The following is an 18,482-nucleotide window of genomic DNA, read 5'->3' as shown; positions in this document are numbered from 1 at the left end:
GGAAGGGGGAGAGCTCGAAGGGGCCCGAAATTCTTATATGAATTAACATAAATTAAAGTATTTTTTTAAAATTTATGCCACTTTTTCGAAAAATTTTCGCGCTGCGTCCGCGAGTTAATATTGCCAAATATCTGATTGTTGGTTACCCTTCCCCCACGAAACTACGTAGAATTGATAGAAATGGAGACTTCGTTGTCGGAGTTATAGGTCAAACATGCATCTCCGAGAAGTGTGCCAGAACGATCAGTAGCGAGAAGACCTTGGCCAAGAAGGAAAGCCCTTGTGGTGACCCAAAACTTCGATATATATATTTAATTGGTTGACTTTAAATGGCTGGGCGCCGAATGCTCCTGTGCTAGCGATCTGAACCCCACAGGACAAATGCCATCCCGCAGGAAAAAAATAATTTGCCAGTAAAGCAATACCAATTTGAAATCGTGTGTCCCTTTTAGTTTTAGCGATTCCATATCTTTTGAGATAACAGATATAGGAGGTCACGAAATAGCATAATGTAACGAAGTCAATATACCAACGGGTCCGCCTGAAGATGCTCAAATCTTATTTAGGGGTCCTGCCTTTTTCAACACACCTCCCTCAGCTCTACCGGTAAATCTGATTAGGTGAGCTGAGGGATGAAAAATTGATAGCTAAATATACGAAATTCCCGATCAGATTGTCCGATTCAAACACGAATTAGATAAATTTTTCGCGCCTCGCGCGTTTAGTCGTAGTAAGGCGACGTACTGAACAGTACACCCAATGCAGCTGATAAGTTGCAGGGAAAAGCGTATAAGTTCATCGCGGCTGACGGGGTCCTGGGGGCCCAAGACCAATGTTTTTTTGGCGTGGCTGACAAAGAGCTGTTACGGTCCTGGTGGGGAATGAAGGCTTTGAATAAATCTGAAGTGGGGAATGAAGACAAAAAGGTTGGGAACCATTGAATTGGATCATCTTATTCCAAAGAAAGTTAATTGCTGTATAACATCAAACATCAATATCAATATCAAAGTACCTAGTAAAAAGATGTCGTGACAGTAGTCATGCTTGGTACTCGAAAAGTAAAAGTAACGTCGTTGTAAATTTCCACACAAGTACAAGTAGAGATTTTCAAAGAAGCAAAAACGAAATTATTTGTTTTGCCTAAAAAGCGGAGACTGTTAAGTCGAAGTAAATGTAGTGTAAAATCATAACCGCTTTAGTAAATGTAGTGCAAGTGGGGAGATCCTATTTAAGTACTCCGAAAAAGTAGAAGTAATTCGTTATGTACCACCTCTATTAGAAACAATGAAATTTCATTTGACAGAAACTCAAATTCGCTGGCTGCAACGATGTCGCCGAATTTCATCACATATGCGTACCAACTGACAGTCAGATTTGTACAAACTACTCAGTTTTCAAAAAGTGCAATTAGAACTACAACTACTCCATTTTTAAAACTAGCAGCTATAACTAGAACTGTACTAGCATGTTTTCATAATGGGCAACTGAAACTAGGACTAGAACTACTGGATTTTGAAGACTCGCAACTGTAACTATAACTACCAAGTTTTTGAAATCCGCAAGTAGAACTAATACTAGAACTACTCACTTTTTAAAACTCGCAACTAGAACCAAACCTAGAACTAACAACATTTAAAAACTAACACACCGCAGAATATAGCGCAAAATTTTGACTTAGCCCGCCAAGGTATTTCCTTCTTTTCATTCCCAGTAAAATAATTGCCCACCTCACAGAACTCGGTTTTATTGTCCTAGGCAACACATAAATTTTCATGTTATCGGAAATATCAGCCATAAAATCGAAATTTCAAAAGGAAGGGGTTTCGAGTTTGAAATGGCTATGCCACTGTTAGTAGTGACAGTGAGCTAATATAAGGGCTAAACCAGGGCCGGCCAACCCGTGGCCCGCGGGCCACATGTGGCCCGCGAGAAGGTTTTGAGTGGCCCGCGAGGTAATTTCCGAAATTTCTAATATCATCAAAAATGGATTGCACAGATTGTGAACTTGCAAGGCCAACCAAAAATTTGATTAGTCTGGCCGCAACACTTGAGATGTGATGACTAAAATATCAGTTTCGACTCATTGACAGATCCATCAACCATTCATATATTGGTATATCTTCGTACACTACAATAAAGCAGAATAATTTGCGATAGATTTATCAAAGGTAAAAATTTTCTACAAGCATAGCGCAATATGTTGTCACTCGACTTCTTGTTCTTAATATTGTTGCCCTTTTGTGAAAATTGAAGAAACTACAATGTATCAGATTGAGTCTAACTAAATTAGCGATTACGTGACAAAGTGTCGTTCAACATATGCGACCTTGCGTTTGCACTGGCAGTAAGACCGTCGACTATGAAACCTAGGCACGAAATGATTGACGCATGTTGGTCGCAGCTTTCGATATCGATATCTCCATGAGCCGACTAGCCCAGTCCTCGCAAACTTGGCCCAGCGATATACAGCAGGCCCGCAATATAATCAAGTGACAATATTATTGACCTATGAACTTCAAAAAATTTTCGCGCTTCGCGCGGATAGTGGCCCGCGCAAAAATTCGTCAATCGAATGTGGCCCTTTGGCTGAAAAGGTTGGCCAGCCCTGGGCTAAACAGACATATTTCAACAGAACACAGGTATATCGATTCACGCAAACGATGACACGAGCTTTCTAGTTGTTCGGCAACTAATATTTTTTTCAAATGTCAAACTAGAACTAGACCAGTGATTCCTAACGTGGGCGATATCGCCCCCCCAGGGGGCGATTTGTCGGTCCAGGGGGGCGAAAATAGCCAAGGGGGCGATAGGGGGTGAAAACGGAAGAAGAGGGCAATAGGGGGGCGATGGCGCGTTGAAATGGGTGTGATGGCGTCCATGACTGTAGCTGCCACACCCAAACCCCCAATTAGGATGGGGGTCCGAGCTCGAAGGGGGCCCACAATTTTTTCGTGAATTAACATTAATTATAGAGTATAAATTCGGAAAATTTTCGCCCTGCGCGCCATTTCGTGGTCACGTGTTTCTAGCTTGGATACCCTTGGATACCCTTCCTCCAAGAAATAATGCGCATGAGTTATAGAAATGGGCATCTCGGCGTCAGCCAGTATCACACCATGACGCACCAAGACATATGGAGTTTCAGGCCATGTAACATGCAACTCCGAGAAGTGTGCTAGAACGAGAAAACCTTGGCAGAAAAGGACTGCCTTTATGTTGACCGACTTCGATATATATACGATATACATATATATTTTATTGTCCATAGGCGCCTAAATGGCTGGCGCCAGATGTTCCTGTCCTGGCAATCAGAACCCCACAAAAAATGCCATTTCGCAAAGAAAAATTAATTGCCAGTGCAGAAATACCATCGTGGGCGTCTTTTAGTTTAGTACGCATGGGCGATTTGAATATCTTTTGACATCGCAGATAGGCCACGAAATGTCATTACGTAGCGAAGTCATTATACCCACGGGCAATGTTCCCTCCAAATTTTGACGAGTCTGCGCACACTCACTAACTCACTGCGTAGACCCTTGTACAACAGTGCGTAACGACTAAAAAGGTCATCACTTCGGATTTGCTTGTGTGCAGCTTGATTATCTTTGCGCAGAGAACGTGTCAGCACTGCGCAGGTTCGAGTATATATTGCCCACGGGTTCGCCCGAATATGTTCAATTATTACCTATGGGCCCTGCATTTTCCAAGACACCTGACTCAGCTTTACCGGAAATCTGAATAGGCCTACATGAGCAGAGAGAGAATAAGAAATTGACAGCAATATATATGCAATTCCTGATCATATTGACCGATTCAATCATGAATGATAGAATTTTTTCGCACTTCGCGCGAATTAAGCCGTCTAACTAAAGAGTCCAACAATTTGTTCTGAGAAATAACGGTAAAGAGGTATCGGGGGAGTTGGGTCTGAGGGGTTCAGAAGTTTTTCTTATTGCCCTATGGAGGGGGTCAAGACCCACGTATAGGGAGGGTCTGACAAAGTGCTGTTACGGTCTTTTTTGGAATCAAGTCGGAGAAATCAACTTTTTTGTTAGTCAACTCAACCAAATTTAGCTGGGAAAGTGTAATTTCTAAGTCGAGCCGAAAAGTTGACCTGTTTTCCTAGTCAACTCGCCGGCGATTTCAGTCTGTATGCCCATTTTTCAGTTCCCAATATTTGGGGGGCGATGATCGGTGTGGAGTTTGAAAAGGGGGCGATGAGTCGAAAAAGGTTGGGAACCACTTGTTGTACCCTTCGATAGAACTCAATACGATCGGTTCCTAGGCTTTTATTAACATAAAAGTAAGCTAGTGTATCTGAATACAACATGGCAATAATACAGAGTTAACGTAGGTACAACTAACAGAAGCGACGCCACACCCAACTAGTACGAATGAAAGGAATAGCCCCGACGTGAAGGTAATCAGGAGCAATCAGGATAAACACCCACTAGTGGTCAAAAGGGACTGATACACCACAATCTCCCCCACTAACAAAAGCAAAGTAATTATTTAGACGATTGTCCATATCGTTCAGGCGCGCGTTTGATTCTAGTTGATCTTCTCAAGGGCGGAGGATCAGCGACAACTTCTTGCAAAGTTTCGGAAGAATCTTCTTTGTTGCTAACGTCAACCGTAGGTTCGACCAGAGACGAATCGTCGGCCACTGCACGGTCCGGTTCGGCAGCCCCATCATCGACTGGGTAGGGCTCAGTAGTAGGCGGATAAGGTGCGAGGTCCTTGACTGAGACGGTCGATTCCACTCCAGATGGATGCCGGATCAAGGCATATTTGGAGTTAGCCTCGAGCAAATCGACTTCGATTCCGAGCGGATCACTTTTGCTTCTCCTTGCGAAGTTCCTCAGCAACACGGAGCCTCCTTGGAGTATCCAATCTGGAACCGATTCCCCCATCATACTTCTCCTACTGAAATTGAAAAATCTGTCGTGCGGACACGAATTAGTAGTAGTGCACAGAAGCGAACGGATAGAGTGAAGGGCATCAGGCAACACAGCTTCCCATGAACTTTCAGGCAATTTTCGTGAGGCTAAGAGCATTTTTACTGATCTCCAGAGCGTTTGATTCAAACGCTCACATTGAGAGTTTCCAGTGGGATGGTACGGAGTAGTTTTGCTCGTTGCTATGCCTTTACGGGTAAGAAACGTCGTTACTTCCTTCGATAAGAACGAGTTTGAACGATCGCTGTGAACATATTCGGGCAGTCCGAACAAGGAAAACAAATCAGTGAGACAATTAACAACGGTAGCTGAAGTCATGTCTCGGCATGGATACGCAAATGGAAATCTGCTGTATTCGTCAATAATTACGAGCAGATACTTTCGAGGTCCTTCAACAGGGCCTTTGAAATCAATACTTATTCTCTCCCACGGTCTAGTCGATTTGATGAGACGGTGATGGACATTGGATTTATAGAATCGCGGTTTGATTTCTGAGCATATTTTGCAGTTAGCGCAGATCTTTCTGACTTCATCTACAGAGAAAGGCAAGTTTTTCGCTCTAATAAAATGGTTCAACCGTCGTACTCCGGGATGAGCAAGAGCTTCGTGTACCTGATGGAGAGACAAGCCAGAATTTGGCAACGAGCAGCAGACACGAGAAAATGTATCCGGAACAACATTCTCAGTACCCGGGCGATGAATTATTTCATACTTGAAGGCGCTCAATTCGAGTTTCCACACCGACAACTTAGCATTTTTGATTTTACGAGCGTGAGTTTTGCTGAATATGAACGACAACGCTTTTTGATCGGTAACGAGGCGGAACTTATTGCGGTGAAGCAAGTATCCCCATTTTCGTATGGCCTCAATAATAGCGAGGGCCTCTTTTTCAACAATATTGTATTTTGACTCGCAATTGGAAAGAGTATGCGACATAAACGCTACAGGTCTGCCTCTTTGACTTAGTATGGCTGCGATAGCCACGTCTGAAGCATCACAGGCAACCTCGAAAGGTTCGTCGTCATATATACAACTTAGGCAAGCACCTATCAGGCTATTTTTCAACGATTTGATAGCCTGGAGTGCATCGGTTTTCAACGGAAATTCATTGTTTCGAGTCAATGGTTTCACTTTCTCCGAAAACGAAGGTATCCATTTCGAATAATAGGCAAACATACCCAAGCAGCGCTTTAAACTTTTTGCATTGTTAGGGATGGGCATATCCATCAAAGGTTTCAAATGGCAAGGGTCAGGCTGAATTTTGTTATGGGAAATAAGGTACCCCAGGAGCGATAACTTTTCAACTGAGAACGCACATTTCTTTTCATTCAGAGTCAGCCCGTCAGCCTTGGCTGAAGTCATAAAACGTTCCAACCTCTTATCGTGTTCTTTTCTATTTTTGCCATAAATAGTAACATTGTCCAGGTAAGCAATAGTACCTTGCAGGTTATGATTTCGGATAAAATTGTCTATGAATCGCTGGAAAGCTGCGACGCCGTTTGTTATCCCAAAAGGCAATCGACGAAATTGGTATAAATTACCGTCAGCTTCGAAAGCTGTTAAAGGACGGTCGGAAGGGCAAAGAGGCACCTGATGATACGCGGATTTCAGATCGATGGTGCTATATACCGTTCCTTTAGCGACTTCATTAACAATATGCTCGATTCTAGGGAGCGGATACGCATCCAGGGGCGTATATCTATTAATAGTTCGAGAATAGTCGATAACTAACCGCTTTTTATGGCGTTCATCTTTCGTCACCAGAACCTGAGCCCGCCACGGAGAGACGGACTTTTCTATCACATCTTCTTGCAGTAATCTGGACACCTCTTCTTTGATGAATTGGGCGTCGTCAGTGCAATAATTTCTTGATTTCACAGCGATGGGATCGACATTTTTATCAACGAAGTGGAATATCTTTGGCATCTCTGTAATCTTAGCGGCAGCGACGGAACAGTGAGGATCACCGATGATCAAGTCGCTTCGAGGCCCGTTGAACTTAAAAATGACGTTCTTGTGAGTTTTCAGGAACTCCAATCCTAAGATCACATCCGCGCACAAGTTGTGTACGACTCCGAAACGTGTTTCGTTGTATTTATGATCCTGTATTGTGAATGACGAAGTAACGTGCCCCAATACTTTAGAGGTGGAGTCCTTCGATGCCAGAGTAATAGTGGATTCCGGTCCGTGCAGAGGGAGTGCAAGCGAATTAGCAAACGACCGTCTCATAAAGCATTCGTAGGCCCCCGAGTCGACCAGCGCCTCTATAGTCAATCCTGCTATATTGATAATGATAGCCGAGTATCTGAGTGATTTCGGTACTCCAATCAACAGGGAAGCGAGGTCCGCCACTTCAGCGGAATTAAACGTTACGGCACCAGTTCCACCGGCGGCTAGACAAGCCAAATGAGAGGCTTCATCAGAATCATACGCTGGCGCAACGATCTTCCTATTTTGAGTGCCACTTTTGCATACCTTACCGAAATGGCCTTTATATCCACATCTATAGCAATCGGCGTTTTTCGCGGGACAGACCTTGCGCAGAGGGTAATGTTGACTTCCGCAATATTGGCAATTCTTGTACGCTTTCGTGACGAGTGCAACTTCGCCGGTTCCCTCCGGCGTTATTTTGACTTGATCACTTTTAGTCGTCTGTTCAGATCCCACAGCGCTCACGGCGGCAGGGACAGGCATCGATATTGGTTCGTAGGAAGACGAAAATTGCTGAGCCCGCTCGAGAGATTCGGCTATCTGAACCGCTTTGTCTAATGTCATATCATCGTGCTCCAATAATCTAAGACGAATAGTAGGCGAGCGTAAGCCAGCAATCAAGGCGTCGCGAACTGCTTCCTTCTGATGCTCGTCGGAATTTACAGCAGCGAACATGCAATCTTTAGCGAGAGTTAGCAATTTTAGCGAAAAATCAGTGACGCTTTCTCCTTGATCCTGACGAGAGGTTGCCAAGAGGTGTCTGGAGTAGATCAAGTTATTCTTTTTCTTGTAGAGCTTGCATAGCGCCTCAAGAGCGGATTCATACGTAGCGAAGTGCTCTACAAGAGCGAACACGTCCGGCGATATATATCCGTATAGAATAGCCAATTTATCAATATTCACTTCAGCTGGAGGGTCAGAAGAGGATCGATTGGGAGCCGTTGAGTTTGAAGCGGAGGCCTGCGCGGCAACTAAGAATTTCCCCAACATCTTCTCCCAATGATTGAATATCTTCTGCGAGTCAGCCGAGCTTGGCATCACTTCCAAAACTGGCACACGTATGTACTTTTCTTGAGAGAACGCCATGTTGAGATGACCATTTATGTTAATAAAATTGTTGTACCCTTCGATAGAACTCAATACGATCGGTTCCTAGGCTTTTATTAACATAAAAGTAAGCTAGTGTATCTGAATACAACATGGCAATAATACAGAGTTAACGTAGGTACAACTAACAGAAGCGACGCCACACCCAACTAGTACGAATGAAAGGAATAGCCCCGACGTGAAGGTAATCAGGAGCAATCAGGATAAACACCCACTAGTGGTCAAAAAGGACTGATACACCACACCACTGAACTAGACTAACTCACTTTTCAAAATCTGCAACTAGAACCAGAACTAGAACTACTCAATTTTCAAAATTTGCTACTGGAACTAAAACTACTAAAAAAAAACAACGTTAGTCAGTTGACCGTCGACTAACTAAATCAGTAGTTTGTACAAGTCTGAACACAATAGTCACTGTTGTTTTTCAACAAAAAGATCACACCTATGCGACAGTGTTGGGATCAAGTCACTACCTTCGAGTCACGAGTCATTTCGAGTCATTGCACATTTTGACTCGAGTCAAGTCAAGTCAATCGATTTTCGAAGGTGACTCGAGTAAAGTCAAGTCAGTCGATTTTTGGAGGTGACTCGAGTCAAGTCGAGTCAAGTCAAGTCAAGTCACGAGTCAAGTCAAAATTCAAGTCAAGTTGCCTTTTAGAAATATGAAGCATGATTACGTCATTGCATTTCGCTAAGTCTCTGAATAACAGATTGATTGGTCATTGATTCTGAACCGATGAACGAACATAGAGTTGAATATACATGCAATAAAGGGCTGTATCGCTCACATAAACATAGAACTGTTGAACAACGTAAGTAATTGCATAGCCTCATTTTATAGTTACCAGCCAAGATATAGAATCGAGAAACGAATTGAAAAGATGCAGCACAGTACCCATTTATACATATTGATATGATACAATTCGAGTCTGCGCCGATGGTTGAGGAGTATATAAACTATATTCGATTACAATTTCAATAAAACAAGAGGTTCGGTTAAGGTAAGAACAGAGAGAACAGAAATATATATTTTGCTATGAAATTACTTTACTTCTAGTTTACGACAACGTAAGCTGTAGCTTCGATCACTTCGTTTGTGGTCAATATCTTTGTGGGAGAATATTGGGGGCTCAGTAAAACGCACGATCATTTAATGGTCGGTCGCTCTCATGGGTTACACAAAAGTTTGACGAACAAGATGCAAGATAAGGTGATTTTTACTTGATGACTTGAAATTGACTCGTGAATTTTGCTCCGAGTCACGAGTCAATCCACATTTCTGATACGCCGAGTCAAGTCAAGTCAAGTCATTTTAGCAAAGTGACTCGAGTCAAGTCAAGTCATACGAAAAAGGTGACTCAAGTCTGACTCGAGTCAAGTCATGACTCGAGTCATCCCAACACTGCTATGCGACCCCACTTGACACCACAGTGAGTCTGAAATCGCACCGACCTGGCATGTTCGAACGCCCGGCACAGCCCCTGGCCGATAAACGGAATGCTACAGGACTATTTCCACTCCATTTGACTCAATTACTGCTTTTACCGACTCCGAGTACGAGGTATTTCCCTCAAACCACTAGGTGTCGCCTGACTTTGCGTGGTAACCGCAGTTGTTACGTACGCGATACCGTTGTCAGAAACCTGTAGCCTGCTTTCCAGACTGAAAATAACGCGCTACAGCGTGCTCTACTTGGACAGTGACCCCGTTAAAGGATGAAATAAAACTTCGGAACAAAGGCGGTTAACACCCAAAGTCTGGCGACACCTAGTGTTTGGTGGACCCTATTACCAACTGCATGTCACAGGCTCGTATTGTTGTCAATACCAAAAAAATTCCGGTTCACACAACACAATCATAGCCTCGCATCCAAGTCCAAATAATTATCGCTCCACTGTCCACATATATCTCAAAAATCCTTTGATCGAGATACACACCCGATTTCTTTCGCAAGAGTTGCGTACAGTTTGCTGAGCAACATATGTTGATGGTGATGTCGCGCCCATTGCATCATCCTCATTTCGTTGCCTATGGAGAGAACGGCATGCATAAATGAAAAATTACGAGACTAATGCGTCTGATGCGAAGCATCTCGCAGCTGACACACGTTCATATCAATACTCAAGTAAATTCTGACACCTTCACTGTGCAGTAGCTATTCACAATTGTAAATGATATTTCTACGTGACAGCAGCGAAACATCATATTTAGAGCGTAGTTTCCATTCAAGTCACAGCATACAGCACGGCGCAACATCCCGCAATTTCAAAACCTGACTCACTTCCGATTCCTGCCCCACGCCGGTAGCAATCCATGCATCCCAGCACGTCGACGAATTCCATTCCCATGTAGCAATGCCCGCTTGACGTCTGGCTGCACATCAAATTGGCGCGGAGCATATCCAGGAAAGCCTGCTCGCCGTGCCGCGGGCCGTAGCCGGGCTGCCAGCCCATCGTCACCGCGAAATCGTGCCAATCGCGATCCGCGAGCTGCGAGAATCCGCTCCTGTCAATGTGTCGAGATGTTGGAATAGGTTAAATGTGGGCTATAGAATTGGAGTTTTGTATATATTTCTAGACGGATTTGGAGTCGCAGAAATTTCGCAATGTTCTTTGGAGCTGAGGAAACACAATGGCGGGAACCGGAGTTAGTTAAAATGTTCGGACTCCGACTACTTTAAAATCGAACTAATTGTTATCAAACGTTACCTAGCTGACATCGAAATTACAGAAGTTATTCGTTTGCAAACTTAATTTTCTTGTGCGAGCATAATTTTTCTAAATAAAATATAAGTTGACTCGCTTGATGATAATTATAAAACTAAAATGTAATATACGTGTGGACTTGTAAGTAGCAATTAGTTTTGTCTGTAGAAGAGGAAGTAGTATAAAGACATTACCACTTGAATAAGTTGTAAAAGGAGGCTAAGTTCAAGTACTTCGTTACTGACTACCTCTGGCATTCATCCATCTATATTGCCAAGTAGCAGAATGAATGACGCTCATTACAACATGTATATTGTAGCCTACACACTGTATACTTCGCACCCAATTGCGACCTTCACAGATATCACACAATGTCATTGGAAACAGCCATCCACTACATGAGGATGAATTGACCACATTAAACAGTCTGGCGTGATGAAAGCTGTAGCTCAAAGCAACACCATTCAATGGGACACTGCACAATTACATGTAACTTCAAACTGGCAAAAAAGCCTTCACCGTAAATTCGGTGCACGGCAAACATCTCACCCCCATTTGATCAAATGTTCCAGCCACGTTGATACGGCTTTGTCCTACATGAACAAAGAACATCTGTACGCATCCACCATCTCAGACGGGCTACTGGCGGTGGAGACCAGCGGGCAACCATAGTCTATCGGCTCAACACCTTCACAATAAATAAAAATGATCAAAGCATCAGATAAAATATACGGCAGTATGTCCAGAGTCCAATGCGACACGCAGTGGAATTGCGACACGCCATTGCTGAGTCCATCTGACCGGCGGTTTTCAACAGTATTAAAATTTCGTGCCAAGCCTAATATGTGCTTCTCTACTGTAAAAGACTTGGGATATAATGATCTAAGTGTCCTACATGATATTATCAAACGACAGAGGTGGTCACAGTGATCATTATTGGTAATGGAATAAATTTCTACTCAATTATAAATAATAGGGATGGTGTGAACGTGAGGTTCACGTTCGCGTTCTGTGTGTCAACCTCGGAAATTTAGAGCTTCGCGTTCACAACAGAACCTTGGTAGGTTCTGCACTGTGAACCTTTTTAATATATTAGAATTTTCACTTCATTATGACATCTTTGGTTCGAATTTATTGCATTTCAACTGCGGGCCAGTTTATGCATGGGGCTGGCAGCATAAGTAATCAACACAAAACGAGCATGCACCTTGACAATCTCAAAGATTTTACTAGCTTTCCGTTCGTGAATGTTTATTGTTTAGTGACTCTCTGCTGTGAGCTTGGCCCACAATCACACAACATCACGAGCGACATACCCTATACATGTAGTTAGCGAATGATGCTTATTCAACCAATCAATGAAATTGATATCGTTTTTTGATGTAACAAATCTAGCAGGCGTACAGGGTCAATCTTGACTTCATATGTTTAATGTATATCATTAAAACGAAATCCGTGTGAGCAAGGTGTTCGCTACTGCTGTATAACTTGTGGGGTAGCCTAATATCGGTATCAAGTACAAAAACCTGTTTTAAACTCTGCTCAATATCAAAGAAGCAATACTCAGACGCCGACTACATTGTCCGGTCAGGCCAAGACCGTTAGGGCGTAAGCTTATATTCCCTGGCAAGTCCTCGTCGAAATTGTTGGCAAAGCGACGGATGATATTCATTCTATGGGAGCATTATATCATTTGATTGCCTCAGTTGATACATTTAGCGACGTTTAAAACGTCAATATGTACTTCAGCATTGTGGCATTATGTGGCCGGAGTCGTCGCTAGGTATCGTGTACATTAATATAGGCTATCCCTACATTGAAAGATAGGCTTGGAATTAGCGATATGACGTCACGTGACGTCATGAGGTTCACGTTCGCGTTCACACAGAACCTTTCAAGGTTCGCGTTCACACGAACCTGAACCTTTCAGAGGTTCACACCATCCCTAATAAATAAAGTAAGCAACTTCTAAAGCTTATGAAAATGATTTAAAGAAAAAGTAGAAAACAAAAGGTCCTATAGATGTATCCAATTTATATTGATAAGTAGATTAGTATATGGGGCGTTGTAAGAGACACAGTTTTCAAAATTGCCAGTAAAAGACAATGACTAATGACGATAGAAATATAGGCGCACTTGTCAAAATTATTATGTCTCCTTATGTCATACCTTGGCCAGTTGCCTGAGCAATTTCACTCACGAATGTGCTGCAAAACTAACCATTTACTTTCTGCTTGAGAAATCCTAAGATGTAAAAAGTGTGAGCTGCCAAAATTCGTAACCGATAAAGTAGCAGTATTCAAAGTACGAATAAGGTTAGTACGGTACACCTTTCCTTAGTCCTGACCACCACTATCAATTGACGAGCTACACTGAATGAATATGAGTCATCTTTGCCTAAAATATAAAGAGGGCTTATGTGTATCATTGAAATATTTGTAACCGATGTTAATTTATTATCAAGACCATCACATGATAGCATCGATTGTTGTTTTTACATTTATTCTACTAATGATTATTCTCAGCCATATTCACCTCGGCAGAATGGCACCGTGTAGTTACTGAGTATCGAGATCACGACGTGAGCTCCTTTTCTTACGTAGGGAACAATTTCCGACAAGCCCGGAACGTAGCTCAATCCATCCAAGAGTCCAAGGTTGCATGTCGAAGTTATGGCTTGGTACGCCTGGCTTTTCGTATCGCGGATGATACTGAAATAGCACAGAAAGTTTTAAAACATATACTATAGAAAACAATGCGACATAAGGAAGCAACATTACAGACATTGTTCAACCACATACAGATATCATCAATACTGCAGTCGTAGCATCCAGTATTGCCTTCATTACGCGGAGATACACTACCGTATCTAAAACATACGATATGTCAATTCAACTGAATCGACCTGATAAAATTACTCGACTGTTATATAAAACTATGGTGAAGTAATTGATCACAGCCAAGTGTGGTTGGGAATAGTCTGGTACAATGAAACCAGAGGTGGTCAGTAACGAAGTATTTCTACTTTTCAGAGCACTAAAATAGGTTTTTCCAACTTGTTAAGTAGAAAGTAGTTTTGGGATATGTTTGCATCACTTTTATGACCACAATTTTCACGATAACTAGACGAAACAGCCCCTGTATCACGGTACCTGAATATATTTCGAAAATTGCACCTCTTCTAGTGCCGTTAGTCATTTTGAGTTTCTCTCAAAGATGCATCTGCTATAATTTTGATGTAGTAAAACTGGCTCTGATAAACTGCTGAAAATATGCACCCCTTGGTCAAATCCTGTTTTTATTAGATCTCCATTTTGTACAACTAATATCATTATTTTGTAGTATTTGAATCAGTTTTGATATGTCTCCGAAGTTCTGACCTGCAGGTCTGTTGAAGGTCCCGTAGACTTAGCGAGCGACGTGATAACTTGCCCCAGGGTTTGCGGGAGGTCCCGCAAAGAGAATCCGGGGCAAATCATTCCCAATCCGACGTCCAACGTGGTGACGTTAGCGTCTGCCACCACGGTGTGAAGGTGTATTGGCGCAACTGCGCCGGGCCGTCAGCAGAACACATGAACGCCGCGACAGTTTCGAAAACATTTGGATCTGCTACCAACGCGAATGCGTTCTAAAAGGATTGATGGATTAGATTGGATCTTTAAAATATACACCTCCCTTTTCTCCGTAAAAGAGATGGCGGGGATGAGTATTTACCAAGGGACTGCCTGATATATAATGACAAGGTCTTATCCCACACACTTTATGAGGGGATTACTTCGATTTCTGCAACAAATACTGAAATTCGATCGCTTATCTATAGGCGATAATCAGGCTTTTGCAGACACATTATCAGACTCATATTTTGAGCTTATGGACTCCACTAAACAGAGTAAATCGATGCGAATGGTCGATAGAGAAGGCAGCAACCATTTCAGAGATGTGATCTCGTGAAAGAAGAAAGAAATATACCGCCACATTGTCCTCACCGCAGTGTTGGGATGACTCGAGTCATGACTTGACTCGAGTCACCTTTTTCGCATGACTTGACTTGACTCGAGTCACTTTGCTAAAATGACTTGACTTGACTCGGCGTATCAGAAATGTGGATTGACTTGTGACTCGGAGCAAATTTCACGAGTCAATTTCAAGTCATCAAGTAATCGGTGTCGATATAAATCACAGTATCTTGCATATGTTCGGATTGTTCGCGAAACGCTTGTGTAACCCACGAAAGCGACCAATCATTTAATGACCGTGCGTTTCACTGAGCCTCGATTGTTCTCTCACAAATAAATTGACCGCAAACGAAGTGATAGAAGCTTACAGTATATGTTGTCGTAACTCAAGCAGTAAAGTAATAGAATAGCAAAATGTATCTTTCTGTTATCTGTTCTTACCATAACCAAACCTCTTGTTTTATTGAAATTCAAGTCGAATATAGTTTATGTAGTCCTCGACCATTGTCGCAGGCTCCAATAGTATCGTATCTATTTGTAACTGGGTAGGCTACAATGTATTGCATCATTATCATTCCGATTCTCTATTCTCTATTTTGGCTGGTAACCCTAAACTGAGACTATGCATTGCAATTACGTAGTTTACCAGTTCTACCCATATGTGACCGATACAGCACCTTCTTGCGCTTATATTTAACTCTATATTCGTTCATCGGTTCGGAATCAATGACCACTCGAACTGTATTTCAGACAGCTAGCAAATTGCAATGACGTATTCATGCCTCATACGTACTTCGAAAGGGCAACTTGACTTGAAGTGTGACTTGACTCGTGATTTGACTTGACTTGACTTGACTCGAGTCACCTCCAAAAATCGAGTGACTTGACTTGACTCGAGTCACCTTTGAAAATCGATTGACTTGACTTGACTCGAGTCAAAATGTGCAATGACTCGAAATGACTCGTGACTCGAAGGTAGTGACTTGATCCCAACACTGCCTCACCGTTGCATTAAAATAACGCAGGCAAAAAGTCACTTAGGCCAAGAGGGTGACAATGACAACACAACATCACAAAGAATAACAGCGTGATCGGTATTTGAAAGCACATAAATGCGGGGTAGATAACTTGATATTATCTGTTTATTTGGATCGAGTAATGGAGATCAAGTACGGTGAATGTGGCGAGGGATGCATCCGATATTTTTTGTCAGGATTTGAATTGCATAATTTTTCTTGGCAATGGAAAATTTATAGCAAAAATGTACCAGGCATAAGATAGCAGGGATACTTGAGCGATACTACCTACCATCATCTTCAGTCTCGTAATGAACACCATCCTTTTAACGAAAAATACAGCTGTTCACGACAGACAACCTTACTATATAAATTGATATGCAACCTTCAACTTATGGCGCGGGCGGTTTGTCGCAATGACACATTGCGGATAAGAAACACAATGTTACTCTACATCACATGAATGACTTGAATTACCGTAATTTTCCACGTATAATGCGCAAAACTTTACCGATTTTTTGTCCTAAATCGGGGGGTGCGTATAATGCATGGGTGGGTACAACAAGCCTTGAAAAAATCTCCCTCGAAATAAAAGTTTAAATCACACCTTTTTTCATGTTTGTTTTAATCACGCATCACATTCAGCCGTCGTGCCCGGTAATTCGTATTATCAGTGTTATGCGCTGATGCGTGTTGCCAATTAGCGAGAGTCGTCTGCGCTGCACAACAACAAGCGATCTCCTGCTGAGTTAGTTTGCCGTTTGTACGCGAGTGAAATTAGGTCATTGATTGCTGCGCACGCGGCAATCCTCACTAATTTATCGCGTCAACGACTGGCCTGAACATTGAACAATCGCAGATACAACACGCCACGTGCACAAGATGTAATCGCTGGCCTAAACGCTACAGTCACATCTCCAACAGGCCCTGCGCATGGCATAATCGTTGGCCTGAGCAATCTTCTGTAATAGACCTCGTGCGCAAGGTGTCGCTGGTCATTATATTCAAGTTGTTATTGATATGTTCGAAGGCAAATCTAACTGATTTTAGTAATGAAATGATCAGTAGCCTAGTTAACATCAGTAGTATGCCCGAAATCCAGATTAGGCTGTGATGCTCCAATGCTCTGCTAGCGGATCAATCTTCGTTATATTCGAAGATATGCTACCTGCAATTGTGGGACGTAAGATGTCCGCTAGCTGAAAAACTATAAGACGACGGCTTTTACGATGTCATGGTGCATTTGTGCGCTCGCATGGTGTCTATAAATAACTATTTTGAAAATGCTATGACAAGTATACAACAACAACTTCATTCAATTATTTAAAAATGTGATTTTTCTCGTGCCAGGCATGAATTCATAATATATTAAATCACATTTCTACGATGCGTGTGTAATGACAGTCTGTAAGGTCCCGCCAAACAAAGCCTACTTGGAAATACATTGAATATCCCTATTACTGATGCGTGTCGTTCGACATCCTCCTATCTGTTCATGACATCGCATTGTACATTGTGTGTGACTTGTTTAGATGAAAAATATAACCTATCGATGTTATGTTATGTTATCGGTGCTGCGTCCTGCGGCGCTATCAAAAAACAGGAAATTGGCCCGCGAGCCCATTTGAGTTTGAGACCCCTGCTGTAGAATATGGATGATTCTCGTTATGGATGGCTATTTTTACATGCAGAATAGGCGTAGCCGGAAAGAGAATTTGATGGGGCGGGATTTTGCTACAATGGCGTCACATACCCATAGTGACGTATTTGCTAAAATTATTTGCTGAAAGGTTTGAAATATATTTTAAAGCATATAGGTTTTCATAAATATTTGTTTCCAATCGTTCGTGATTACTGCACGTTCAAGGCCTGACTTAAAACTACGCGATGTAAACGTTTTCTTGACATCAGACCTGTTGATAAAACTGATCTGGTATCCGGAATTCTTGATGCGCATCGGTGAAGAGGTCTGGCACTAGGTTTCCTGTATCTCCAGCTCACGAAGTACTGGGGCCCTTTGCGGTCCATTAGCAGGATATAGCGCACGCGCACAGTTATTTACCCAATCGCGACAAGCCATATATTCGTCACGCTGTACAAGAATGCTGCTGGGGCCAAGGTGCAGACCTAGAGCAATGAAGCAACTACGCATGCATGTCCCCGATGCAGTATTTGCACGGCTGGAATGCGAAATCGAACAGTAGTTTGGAATAAAGGCCAATAAACTGGTTGCTAATAAGCATACTTCATTTCATGCATTTCATCCAGCAAACTTGCTGTTCTGATACGTCAATTGCACCAAGCCTTGGTCAAAATTTTCTAGTGAATTTCTTTTTATCGGAATTCCTGATTCAAACATATTCCTCACCAATAATATGCTATTGCTCATCATTCGCCTAAAGGAGAGCCAAAATATTTTCGTTTTATACTTCATATTCGACTAAAATTAATTCTATTTCTTTATGTTGGAATACAACCGATATAGATGTTCCAATGCAAATATAATCAATATATATATGCTCAGGA

At 42.3% G+C, this 18,482-nt stretch overlaps 2 protein-coding genes across 2 annotated transcripts in view; one reads left to right on the top strand and one right to left on the bottom strand.

Annotated features, from left to right (window-relative positions):
* The window catches only part of LOC145441285 (uncharacterized), a 93,122-nt gene that overhangs the window by 941 nt on the left and 73,699 nt on the right, over positions 1–18,482 (bottom strand). The gene's annotated exons all lie outside the window — the stretch shown is intronic.
* The window catches only part of LOC145441286 (ammonium transporter Rh type B-like), a 56,616-nt gene that overhangs the window by 31,450 nt on the left and 6,684 nt on the right, over positions 1–18,482 (top strand). The window lies entirely within an intron of this gene.

The sequence above is a fragment of the Botryllus schlosseri genome, chromosome 6 (genome assembly GCF_051294905.1).
Source record: "Botryllus schlosseri isolate E-star chromosome 6, Bs_hap1, whole genome shotgun sequence".
Taxonomy (NCBI): Eukaryota; Metazoa; Chordata; class Ascidiacea; order Stolidobranchia; family Styelidae; genus Botryllus; species Botryllus schlosseri.
The sequence above is the reverse complement of the archived record's forward strand: the minus strand, read 5'-3'. Positions and strand labels throughout refer to the sequence as shown.